Source organism: Gossypium hirsutum, chromosome D03, assembly GCF_007990345.1.
Source record: "Gossypium hirsutum isolate 1008001.06 chromosome D03, Gossypium_hirsutum_v2.1, whole genome shotgun sequence".
NCBI lineage: Eukaryota > Viridiplantae > Streptophyta > Magnoliopsida > Malvales > Malvaceae > Gossypium > Gossypium hirsutum.
In genome coordinates this window covers 42,213,732-42,227,493 of record NC_053439.1, presented here as the reverse complement: position 1 = coordinate 42,227,493, position 13,762 = coordinate 42,213,732, and positions in this window count along the sequence as shown.

Genomic DNA, 13,762 nt, shown 5'->3' with positions numbered 1-13,762 from the left:
ATTTGCAGGACTTGAAAGAAATTAGGGATCAGTGGAATAATGAGGTTAGGCAGTCATTTTACGACAATTATGGGGACTTGCCTTATTTGCTTGATGTGAAGGTGGAAAAAAATTTGTTTCGAGCCCTCGCCCAGTTTTGGAATCCTGCTTACAGTTGCTTCACATTTGGGAATGTCGATTTGGTACCTACGATAGAGGAGTATGTGGCTTTACTCCGATGTTCAAAGCTTCAAGTGGATAGGGTCTACTCGAGAGCGGTGAATGTGCCAACCTTTTCAAGAAAGCTGATAGGAGTAACAGGGATGAGTGAGCAGTGGGTCGCTGCACGAGTTAAGCAAAAGGGGGACAGCAAGTGCATTCCTTGGAGGAGCTTGAAGGATGCAATTCTCACGCACCCAGACATAAGAAAGAGGTTAGATATCTTTGCCTTAAGTATATACGGCTTGGTTGTCTTCCCTAAAGCCTTGGGGTATGTGGACGAAGCAGTCACCGATTTATTTGATCGGCTTGATAAGAGGGTTACACCGATTCCGATAATTTTGGCGGAAACCTTCAGTTCATTGAGTGCATGCCGAAAGACGGGTGATGGTAGATTTATTGGATGTGCACAGCTTCTACTCGCATGGTTTCACAGTCACTTTTGGAAGGTGGATAAAGTTTCGTATCGGGTTTTCTCTGAAAATTATTCACCACTAAAGGAGAGAGTCGCTACACCGAGGAGAGATGACATTTCAGAGGAAAAATGGATGGCCATTCTTAAAAATCTTCAAGAGGAAGATGTTGAGTAGAGAGCTCCTTGGTTACTACCAGATGAGATCCTATATAGGTGTGGAAATTTCGATTGGGTATCTTTATTGGGTATTTAAGGCACTGTCGGATATGCCCCATTATTGGTGCTAAGGCAATACAGGTCAAGACAATTTATACTTGCGACTCAAGGGATAGCTGATTGTGAATTTTCATACAAAGATGATGGTTATAGAAAGAAGATTCAAGAAATGTCCAATGCGTGGAAACATACTCGCCGAATGAAAAGGTTAGCTGTGGGGCCAATGACAACTCCTGAGTATTATGGATGGTGGGCTAGGAGGATTAATTATAACACACCCAAGATAAATCATGGGGACGGCCAGTCAATAGAAGAGCATTTGCGAGTCATCCCTTCGGAATTGGAAATTGTAAGACAAGATTTTGAGAGGAAGAACGCGGATTTGGAGAAAAGGATAGAGCAAATGGAAGCGAAAAAGACAAACTTGAGATTGTACATAGACGTTTAGAAGCTTGAGAATGAGAGGTTGAAGAAAGAGAAAAATAAGGCTGATGAGGAACTAGGTAGTCTAAAGACGGATTATAAAAAGTTGCGTTTGTCAATAAGAACTGCTAGGTTGGGAAAGATGTCAGAATAGTGGCGAGCAGAAATCCAAGAAGAAAATGACAAGGCCGATATATGGGAACAGAGATTTCAAGAGATGCAAAGGTGAAATGAGGCTTTAGAAAAGAGTTTTTCTGAAAGCCAGAAGGAAAATGGCGAGTTAAAGGATAGGGTGATTGTGTTGGAAAGATCTCTTCGTCAGTATCGAAGCCGAAACTCTACGATAGAGTTGAAAGCAAGCTTGAGCAAGATTGACGAAATGAAGAAAATAATCGAAGAGCTAGAAACGGTGCTGCAAAATTGTGAGATCCAGATCAAGCACTTGAAAGTAAACGAAAGTTGTAATAATGAACAGCTCCACCACTTTCAGAGTCAAGTTAAGAGCAGAGATAATCTTATGGAAGAAGCCGTGGTCCAGATTCGAGAAGTAGCTGATTACGTACAGACTTTAGCAGTACAGGCTGACACGCTGAGTATGAAGTATGAATTAGAATCGGATCGGGGGCAAGAATTAGCTTTGTTACTTAGGAAGATTAGAGTTTTGGGTACTAGGGTAAAGTCTTACTTGTAATTCGCTTTATGTAAAGAAATTTGCTTTCTAGTAAGGTTTTCTTATATGGAATTGAACCAAAATTGACGTCTTTTTTGCATTCATGCATTACATTACTTCATATGCATTTAACAACATTAAATGATTCTAATTAATTCAAATCACTCCTCAGTTAATCTGGAAACCAATCAACCTACCAAACACTGCTACGGTACTCGATCGAAAACTAGAGACATGGACCAAAGGCTAGAACAGTTCCAGAAGGAGATGCAAGAGCAAATGAACGAGCAACTTGAGAAGATTCAACAAAAGATGATGGATAAAATAATGGAATCTCAGGGGAGTATGATAGCTAAGTTGACTCGGTTATTGGCTGGAGGAGTTGACAAAGGAAAGGACTTGGTGCTCAACACTGAAGAAGGAGACAACGAGGGACCTGTGTATTCCTCAGGACTTACTTCTCAACAAGCGGGGATATATCTGCACAAATCTTCCGTCACTATCAAGCCTCAAGACAATACTGAAACACCAATAAACTTCCGAGATAGAGACAATCTAGCTAATCCTGTTATCCCAGACTTCGACGAGACAATCGAGAAAATGAATGATGGATTGCCGAAACAGCTCGAGGAAAAGTATAAATGGCTGGAGGAAAAACTTAGAGCGATAGAAGGTACTGAGAGCTACCATGGAATTGATGCTAGAGAATTGAGCTTGGTTCCAGGTCTAGTACTTCCTCACAAGTTCAAAATACCAGAGTTCGAGAAATACAATGGGACTAGTAGCCCCGAAGCCCATATTACTATGTTTTGCAGGAGGATGACTGGATATGTTAATAATGACTAGTTTCTGATAAATTGCTTCCAGGATAGCCTCGCAGGGGCTGCATCCAAATGGTACAATCAACTAAGCCGTACCCAGATTAATTCATGGAGAGATCTAGCACAAGCATTCTTAAAACAGTACAACTATGTGACCGACATGGTACCTGATAGAATTACTCTGCAGAACATGGAGAAGAAGCCTGGTGAAAGTTTCAAGCAGTACGCACAGAGATGGAGGGAGGTTGCTGTCCAAGTTCAGCCATCTCTTTTAGAAAGAGAGATGACGATGCTTTTCGTTAATACATTGAAGGCCCCATTTATTACGCATCTGTTAGAGAGTGCTTCTAAAAGCTTTTCTGACATAATTATGAACGGGGAAATGATAGAACATGCCATCAGAAGCGGGAAAATAGATGCTGGGGAAAGTAGCAGAAGGTTAGCTTCGAAGAAAAAGGAGAACGAGGTTAACAACACAAGTTCATATTCAAAAACGATTACAATCAATCAACCGGGAAAGATGGCTGTTAACCAGCAGGGATCATCAAAGCAGAGATCTGACACAAGACAAAACACAGAGAAGCTTCAATTTACGCCAATCCCAATGTCGTATAGGGAGCTATATCAGAATCTATTCAATGCACACGTGGTTGCCCCTCACCACTTGAAACCTCTGCAACCTCCATACCCCAAGTGGTACGATGCGAACGCACAGTACGATTATCACGCGGGAATTGTGGGGCACTCTAGAGAACATTGTACGGTGTTCAAGAAGCTGGTAGAAAGGCTTATAAGCATGTGAGTGGTTAAATTGGATGATTCACCTAGTACAGAGAATCCGTTACCTAATCATAATGATAATGGAGTGAACATGATAGGTGGGAGCATGGGTAGAAAGATCAAAGAGGACATATCAGAGGTGAAAATTCCTTTGAGGTGGGTCTGGAAAAATATGGAAAAAATAGGATTGATCGTCCCGAATTCAGAGAGAAACTTCGAAAGGATGGAAAATTACTGTGAGTTCCATCACAATGAGGGACATGAAATCCAGCAATGCGTAGAATTCAGAGCCTTGGTTCAAGACTTGATGGATAATAAGGAGATGGAATTTTATGAAGAAGTTAAGGAGGAGGGGAGCATTTGCACATCAGAGTCATTAAAGGTTCCAAGAGTAGTGTAGCCTGTGGTCATTATCTCGCGACCCAAGAAGAATGAGGTGAGAACACCAGCAATTCCAAGGATCATAATATAGAAACCTGTAATCTTTCCTTACCAAGACAGTAAGAAGGTCCCATGGAACTATGAGTGCAATACGACTGTCCCAGGAAAAGAGACTGCAAAGAGCCAGTGTGTGAGTGCCAATCCAGAATCTATGAAAGAGGCTACACTAGGGGAGCAAAAAGGGAAAATAGTTGAGCCAGTGAAGGAGGAAGAAGCTGTGGAATTCCTCAAATTTTTAAAGCATAGTGAGTATAATGTCGTTGAACAGTTGCATAAACAACCGACCCGTATATCTGTACTGTCCTTACTCTTAAATTCAGAAGTACATCGAAATACGTTGATGGAGATGCTAAATGAGACCTATGTGTCCAAGGATATCTCTGTCAGTAAGCTAGATCAGTTGGTCAATAATATCAGTGTTGATAATTTCATATTTTTCAATGATGATGAAATACCTTCTGGGGGCATGGGATCTATCAAAGCTTTGCATATCACTGTACGATGCAATGGGTGTATTTTGCCAGGAGTACTGATTGACAATGGATCAACTTTGAACGTATTGCCGTTATTCACACTTAACAGGCTACCTATAGACAATTCGCACATGAAAACGTGTCAAAATGTAGTAAAGGCATTTGACGGTACAGAAATGAAGGTCATGGGAAGAATTGAGGTACCCTTACTGATTGGTCCAACAGTTTATGAGGTAGATTTTATTGTGATGGACATCAAACCTTCCTATAACTGCTTATTAGGAAGGCTATGGATACATTCGGAAGGGGCAGTACCGTCATCATTGCATCAGATGTTGAAGTTAGTGTCAGATGGTCGGCTAGTGACAATAAAAGCTGAAGAGGATATAATAGCAGCTGTATCCAATGAGACGCCATACGTAGAAACCAATGACGAGTCAATAGAGTGCTCATTTCGATCTTTGGAATTTGTAAATGCGGCATTTGTTCCTGAATGGAGCAAAATTTTGGTGCCAAAATTATCCAAAACTACTGAGATGGGTTTACAGTTGTTGGTAGGAAAAAGGAGCTTTACCTGGAAGAGGGCTGGGGAGATATCTTCAAGGGAGGACTGAGGTTCCAGTACTGAAAGAAGAGCAGGATCACTTTGGCTTAGGATACAAGCCAGATAGGGGAAAGAGAAAGAAAGAAATAGAAAAAAGACAGGAAAAGAGAAGAGCGCGTTTGAATGGGGAAGAAGCTAAGTGGGAGCCAATGATAATTCCCCACATATCCAAAACTTTTGTATCTGGAGGAGTTATTTATCAGGAGAGAAGCATTGAGGAAACGTTGGGAAATATGTACATTAATGCCATTTATGAGTATGAGAATGAAGAGAGAAGTTCGCTAGACATTCGTCCTTATGAGCGTGGGAGTGTTCTAGACAATTGGACTGCGGAAGAAATACCTAAAGTCTTTAGAACTGTCTCAGAGTAATATTCAGAACAAACTTGTTGTTTTAGCCTAGAAATAACAAGAATTCTTTTGTGAAATAGGCTTATGTTTAAAAATTATTATTTTAATAAAATACATCTTTGCAATTTTTTCGAGTAAATATTCTTTCATTTTTTTCCATACACCTAAATATATTCTTTCATTACATAAATAATTGTACATAAATTCATACATTCTTTTGTAACCATAATAGGTCTCTGTGTATCAATGACGTGAATAACACTGCTACGAGCTCAGAGTGCCCTTTTGAACGAAACGTGTGTTTAGAGGGATCGCGCGACTTTGAAGGTGATGAAGAAGGTAGTTTATCTTTGGACATGTTGAGGATGGTAGAACAAGAGGAAAAGCAAATCCTACCTCACAAAGAGTCAGTTGAAGTGGTGAGCTTGGAAGAAGAGAAGGAGGTGAAAATTGGAACTGAAATTCTCGCAAAGACAAGACGAGACCTCATTGAATTACTCCATGAATTCAAAGATGTCTTCGTATGGTCATACCAGGATATGCCTGGATTGAGTGCTGACATTGTAGTGCATTGGTTACCCATAAAAGAGGATTGCAAACCAGTTCAACAGAAGCTTAAAAGAATGAGGCCTGATATTGTGCTCAAAATAAAAGAGGAGGTTAAGAAATAGTTTGATGCTGATTTTTTACAGGAGGTCAAATATTTTGAGTGGGTAGCCAATATCATCCCAGTCCCTAAAAAAGATGGAAAAGTACGAATGTGCGTCGATTACAGGGATTTTAACAAAGCAAGCCCAAATGACAACTTCCCATTGCCACATGTTGATACTCTAGTGGATAATACGACAGGATTTTTGTTGTTTTCTTTTATGGATGGATTCTTAGGATATAATCAGATAAAGATGCATCCAGAAGATATGGGAAAGACTACGTTCATTACTTTATGGGGAACGTTTTGCTATAAGGTGATGCCATTTGGATTAAAGAATGCGGGAGCAACAAATCAGAGAGCCATGGTAGCCTTGTTCCATGACATGATGCACAAAGAAATCGAGGTGTATGTTGATGATATGATTGCCAAATCCAGAACAGAGGAGGAACATGTGCAGGTCCTGAGAAGATTGTTCTTAAGATTAAGGAAGTTTCAGCTCAAGCTTAATCCGACAAAGTGCACTTTCGGAGCCAGGTCAGGAAAATTGTTGGGCTTTATAGTTAGTGAAAAAGGAATCGAGATTGATCCAGACAAAGTCAAGGCAATATGAGATCTATCACCACCACATACCTAGAAAGAAGTTCGAGGTTTCTTAGGAAGACTGAATTACATTGCTCGGTTCATTTCACAGTTGACCGAGAAATGTGATCCCATATTTCTCCTTTTGAAGAAACATAATCCTGATGTCTGGAATGAAGAATGTCAGAAAGCCTTTGAAAAGATAAAGCAATACTTATCCAATACCCCAATTATGTCACCACCCAACCTAGATAGACCATCGATTTTGTATTTAACGGTGTTCAACAACTCTATGGGATGCGTGCTGGGTTAACATGATGCGACTGGAAAGAAGGAAAAGGCGATTTACTATCTCAGCAAGAAATTCACTGATTGTGAGATGAGATATTCGCCTATTGAAAAATTGTGTTGCACCTTGATTTGGACGACCAAAAGGTTGAGGCAATACTTACTCTATCATACGACTTGGCTAATTTCAAAATTAAACCCTTTGAAGTATATGATGGAGTCAACAGCATTGAATAGAAGAATGGCTAGATGGAAAATCTTGCTCTCTGAGTTTGATATCGTATACGTAAGTCAGAAGGCCGTCAAGGGAAGTGCGATAGCAAATTTCTTGGCTAGAAGGGCTCTGGAAGAATATGAGCCTCTAGACTTTGATTTCCCGAATGAAGATTTGATGTATGTGGCGAATACTGAAGAGGATCCCCAAGAGAATCATTCTTGGAGATTAAACTTTGACGGAGCATCGAATGCATTGGACAATGGGATTGGGGCAGTCCTGGTGTCTCCGAATGGAGATTATCATTCTTTCACCAGTAAATTAGACTTTGATTGCACTAATAACATGGCTGAGTATAAAGCTTGCATCATGGGTATACGGGCAGCCATAGAACGGAAAATCAAGACATTAGAGGTGTACGGAGACTCAGCATTGGTAATATACCAGCTAAGAGGGGAATGGGAGATGAGGGATCCTAAATTGATCCTTTACCGGAGATTGGTTTTGGGATTGATCGAAGAGTTTGACAACATTACCTTCTGTTATCTCCCACGAGAAGAAAATCAGATGGCTGATGCTCTTGATACTTTAGCTTCCATGATTAAAGTGAAACAGTTGGAAGACATGAAGCCCATTCAAATTAGTATTTATGAGATCCCAGCCCACTGTTACAGCATTGAAGAAGTGGAGAATGATAATAGTCCCTGGTACCAAGATATTTAGCTATATGTAAAGAATCACGAATATCCTGATCAGACAACAGAGAATGATAAGAGGACATTGAGGAGACTAGCTATTGACTATGTCTTAGATGGGGAGATCCTATACAAAAGGGGAAAGGATCAAGTATTGTTAAGATGCGTGGACGCTGTAGAGGCTAAGGAAATTTTAGAAGAAGTCCATGAAGGTATTTGTGGAACGCTCGCTAATGGATTCACCATGGCTAGACAGATTATGAGATTCGGGTATTACTGGTCTACTATGGAAGGAGATTGCATCAATCATGCCAAGAAATGCCATAAATGCCAAATTTATGGGGATAAAATGCACGCACCTCATTCTCCTCTTCATGTTATGACTTCTCCATGGCCTTTCTCCATGTGGGGTATGGACGTCACTGGACCAATATCACCGAAGGCTTCTAATGGACATCGTTTCATTTTTGTGGTTATTGACTACTTCACTAAGTGGGTAGAGGCAGCCTCATATGCTAATGTCATGAAGTCAGCAGTCAGTAGGTTTTTGAAGAAGGAGATCATATGTCGATATGAAATGCCTGAAAGGATCATATCAAACAATGCGTTGAATTTGAATAACAGCATAATAGCAGAAGTCTGTGAACAGTTCAATATCAGACACCATAATTCATCACCGTATCGCCCAAAAATGAATGGTGCAGTGGAAGCGGCGAATAAAAATATCAAGAAAATCATGGCGAAAATGGCTGAAACTTACAAAGATTGGCATGAAAAGTTACCTTTCGCTCTTCTTGCTTACCGAACATCTATCAGGACTTCTACTGGGGCAACACCTTTTTCGTTGGTTTATAGAATAGAGGCAGTGTTACCCATTGAGGTTGAAATTCCTTCTCTCCGAGTTTTGGCTGAATTAAAATTGGATGAAGCCGAATGAATCCAATCTCGGTATGATCAACTAAACTTGATTGAAGAGAAGAGATTAAAAGCCATTCGTCATGGCCAAATGTATCAGAAGCGAATGATGCTAGCTTATAATAAGAATGTTCGTCCTAGAGAATTTCATGAAGGGGATTTGGTTCTGAAAAAGATCCTCCCTTTACAAAAGGATTTCAGAGGGAAATGGATGCCAAACTGGGAAGGACCTTATATTGTAAAAAAGGCTTTTTCCGGAGGCGCTTTGATTTTGAGTGAAATGGATGTCAAAAATATTCCGAATCCTGTAAATTCAGACTCGATTAAGAAATATTTCACTTGAAGAAAGGGAGGAATCAAAGTGAAAACCCGCAAAGGGCGCTCTGATTTCCAAAAAAAAAGGAGAGGCCAAGGTGAAAACCCGAAAAGGGCACCTTGAGACCAAAGGGGGTTTGAGTTGAGAACCTGAAAAGGGCGGCTCAAACATTGTCAGGTTGGGGCATATGGTGATCTTGCTTCGCTAAAGTCAACAATAAAAAGATGTACGACGTCTTGGGGGCATTGACAAAGTACTGTAGATCCCCTAAATACATGTTAAGTTCAGAATGGTTCTTGGCTTGCACGGAGAAGTTCAAGCGGCAATACCCAAAGCACCTAGCCTTCATAATATTTGTACCAAGTTTGTTGGTTCTTGTAAAAACTTCATTCTTCGCTGTTCTTGAATACTTTTTTTTCTTTTCAGGACACTTACTATCAATAAATTCTTGAATTAATTCATCTCTTACTCAGTTTTTGATTTTTGCGCAAACATGTCACATTAGAATAATGATTGATGGACTAATAAACTTTCATAAAAGAAGTTTTGTATATTACTTTGGGAATTTCTAAATAATTTAGTAACCTGAAACAGGACTACTGGTTAGAGCTCCCCAAGTTCAAAAGTAAGACCACCTTTTCGGATTTGGATAGTGAATAAGACAACAAGAAGTCTGGAGGAGGTAAGAAGAAATCCCCTATGGAAAGAAAGCTCTTCATTTGGGCATGAGCATTTGGTAGGACACCCTGAGAGTGGTGTAAACAAATTTCATAATCTCTATCCTTGAATTACGCTAGGAGAAGATTGAGTCAAATTTTCTAACTCTTAAGTTACGGTGGAAGGAATGTAGTACAAATTCTACCTTTTAGAGGGTTGTGCTTTAAAAGTGCACAATGGGAGGCAATTTGATTAAGTATTTCTTTGGAGATATCAGCCAAGCAAAAGGCGTCAATGACAAAGCAGAAATGATAATTCTCGAAAAATGACATTCTGCATGCATTCAAGTGTCATTCATACACGTCTAGTTAGGTGCATTTGATTCATTCTGATCATAACGTAGGTATAATTAAGTTCATAGAACAGATTTTTACAGGTCATGTTCCCTAGAGAACAGATTGGTAACCAGTGATCTTATCTCCCTAAGCAGTAGTGGAGCAGATCGAAGACGGCGAATCTTATCTTTCCAAGATAGTGGGAAACAGATTTGAGCCACCAAGCCTTGTCTCCCTGAGCAACAGTGGAGAAGGTTGAAAATTGTAGATCTTATCTCCTTAAGCAGTAGTGGAGCAGATCGAAGACGGTGAATCTTATCTTTCCAAGAAGTGGGAAGCAGATTTAAGCCACCAAGCCTTGTCTCCCTGAGCAGCAGCGGAGAAGGTTGAAGATTATAGATCTTATCTCCCTAAGTAGTAGTGGAGCAGATCGAAGACGGCGAATCTTATCTTTCCAAGATAGTGGGAAGCAGATTTAAGCCACCAAGCCTTATCTCCCTGAGCAGCAGCGGAGAAGGATGAAGATTATATCTCCCTAAGCAGTAGTGGAGCAGATCGAAGACGGCGATCTTATCTTTCCAAGATAATGGGAAGCAGATTAAAGCTGACAATCCTATCTTCCTGAAGTTACAATAGAGTGGATTGAAGTACCAAATCTTACAGTCAGAATGGGGTTGAATAAGAAGAGCGCCAAGGTACAGCATGACCGGGCAAAATTGGGCATTTTAAAGTCTTTGCTCTATTTCTGTTACACGATAACGAGCAAAGAGGGGCAGCTGTAATGCCTAAATTTCGCCCGGCCCTTAATAAATAAAAGTCCAGTTTTTTTACAAGTCCAAAACCAGATAAGGTGGCCCAAAATACATGGGACAAACTGAAATAAAACAGGCCCAAATACAATGGCCCGAAAAACATTAGAAACCCTACGGTTTCTAGGTCATCTGCGCCGTAACCAAGCTCGTTTGCACCGTAGCTGAATCTTCACCTGCAAACACAAGAAAGGAAAGAAAATCAAATCGAATCAAGATCAAATCAAGCAAATTTCTTGTTTCTATTGTTGTATTTTCATTCGGCTATATAAAGCCATAGACAATACTGTAAACAGATGCGATTTCGAAAACAAAAAAAGACTTGTACTTTTACAATACAGAGAATAAATCGATCAAAAAAAGGTTGAAACTTGTCTTTTTTTGTGTTATATTTATTATTTTAATTTTTTGTTGTATATTTCTATTTTACATACGAATAAATAGATAACAGGAGAGAAGGAAACTACCTTTTTTGCTTCTGAAATGCCGTAAGGTATTCCGAGGATCGTCTCCGATGACAGACGACTAGAAACCGAAAAGTTTCTAGGGTTTTTCTAGTGTTTTTTTTCTTGATTTTGAAAGATTTAAACCCGAGTTTGGGCATACGGAAGTCGAGAAGGCTAAAAAGGGAAAAAAATTCCGGCCACCGCAGACGGTGGTGCCGGCGCCGGAGATCAGCGGCTAACGCGGTGGCCGATGAAGGGCCAATGACCGACCGATGGCTGGAAAATCAAGAGGTTGAGAGTGTTTTTATGAGAGTTTGGTTTTTTTTTTAAAGAAATAGGTTTTGAAATGAAATTTTGTCTTAATTTTTGCTTAAATAACAAATTGGAAACGGCGCCGTTTTGAGGGAAGGATCCGCGCGTCGACCCGACCCGGACCCAAGATCCGCGTGTTTTTATGCGGAGGGGCAAATTACATTTTTAGCCCCTCCGCCTTTTTATATATTTCCAATTAAGTACTCTTATTTTTTAAATTTAGCCTTTAATTTATTTTAAATTCCAATTAGATCCATTTGAACGGCGCCGTTTTAGAGGAGAAGGGAAAATTTCCCTTCCAGCCCCTCTATATAATTCGCGCATTCAAATTAATCTTTTTACTTTTATTTATTTGCGAATTTACCCCAGATTTTTTAAATTGCAATTCAATTTAGTTTTTTTATGTTCTTTTTATTTATTTTATTAATTAATAGTGTAATTATTATTTTTATTCTAATTTTTTTCCTTTTATATGTACACATATATATATTTTACGAATATTTTCTTTTTTATGAATATTTTCATATTTATATATATATATTTTTATGTTTTTTCAAATGATTAAGTACTCACTTTTCTTTATATACGTATGTATAATTATATTTTTCCTTTATTTTCATAAGTATATTATGTATTGTGTTTATATATAAATTCTATAACCCAAAATTTTATTTGAAAATTATATGTATATTTTTAATCTTCATAATTTCCATGTGTACGTCTTTTGATCTTTATTTATTTGTTTGCTTTCTCATTCATTGTATAATTGTGTTTACATTTAATATTTTGCATGTCATGGATTATTTTTTTTATTTCGTTTATTCATTTGCTTATATTATTTTTATGCCATTGATGTATTTATTATTGTTGTTATTATTATTATTGCATTTGTACGTATAAATAACGTTACATCATTCTTTTACTCAAATTTAAAGATAGAAAATTTTTTAAAAAAATTGAGATAATGTTCGTATTTAGAAATTTCAAGGAAATTGAGCCCTAACGTATTGGGTTCTGATTTTCTTCGTTAAATCTAACAATCGAGCATTTCTCTGCAATCAAAAAAATAAAAGCTCATTATTGGGAATTCAACACGTTGTGTCCTAACGTATTGGATGTGACGCATTGATTTCTCGAAATGAAGATTTTTTTTTAAAAAACAATAAAGGAAATATTCCGAGTTTGGGATTTTAAAGGAATTGTGCCCTAACGTATTGGGCCGCGATTTCTTAAATCTTGGACGAATGGATATTCTTTTAATTATTTTCATTATACGAGTATTCTGGCCTAATTCATTTTGGAGGAAATTAGAATGTTGTGCCCTAACGCATTGGGTGTGGCATTTTTGCTTTTCTGAATTGAGAAGGGTCTTAATACGTAACGGTTTAAGTTTTTAAAGATTATATTTTTAAAATTTTCGACTTTAAGACACTAATTAATTAATTAGGTACCAATTTTGGGCGTACGAGGGTGCTAACCCTTCCTCGTACGTAACCGAATCCCGAACCCATTTTTTTCTAAAATTTGTAGACCAAAATCGTTTTTTAGGTGACCCAATCACACCTTAATAAAAGATTGGTGGCGACTCCCAATTTTCATTTTTTAAAGTCGACAACCTAAAAAAAAATTAAAACTTTCAAAAAAATGGTTTCGACACTATGCTCTGTCACTTGGCCTGGCCACATGACCGTGTGACCCATGTTTTGAAAATTTTTAGGTTTTTCCTGAATGTTCTGATTTACTTTGAATTGGTCCCTGATTGTTGCCTCGTAGGCTCGATTTAAGGTCCATAACTGTATACTTTACTCTAATCTAAATTATTTGTGAATTTGTTAATTAAATTTGTTAAACTTGATGCTATATGTTATTATTTGTTTTGAATTGTTGGGTAATACTCTGTTACCTTAATCTAGTGACGGGTATGAGTTATGGGTGTTACAACTTTGTATGAGAGAAAGTTCATGATGGCATCCTTCAGGTCAACTTTGTTCGATTAGCAAGCCAAATTGCAAATGTCCTCATTAAACCTATCACTCCAAAGTAGTTTTCTTTCTTTCGAGATGCCTTACGAGTTCTTCCTATGAGCAGTAGTCCACCAAACAATCAACACAAGACAAGAAACCGGTAGAATGTTAGTATAGTAGTAGTTGAGT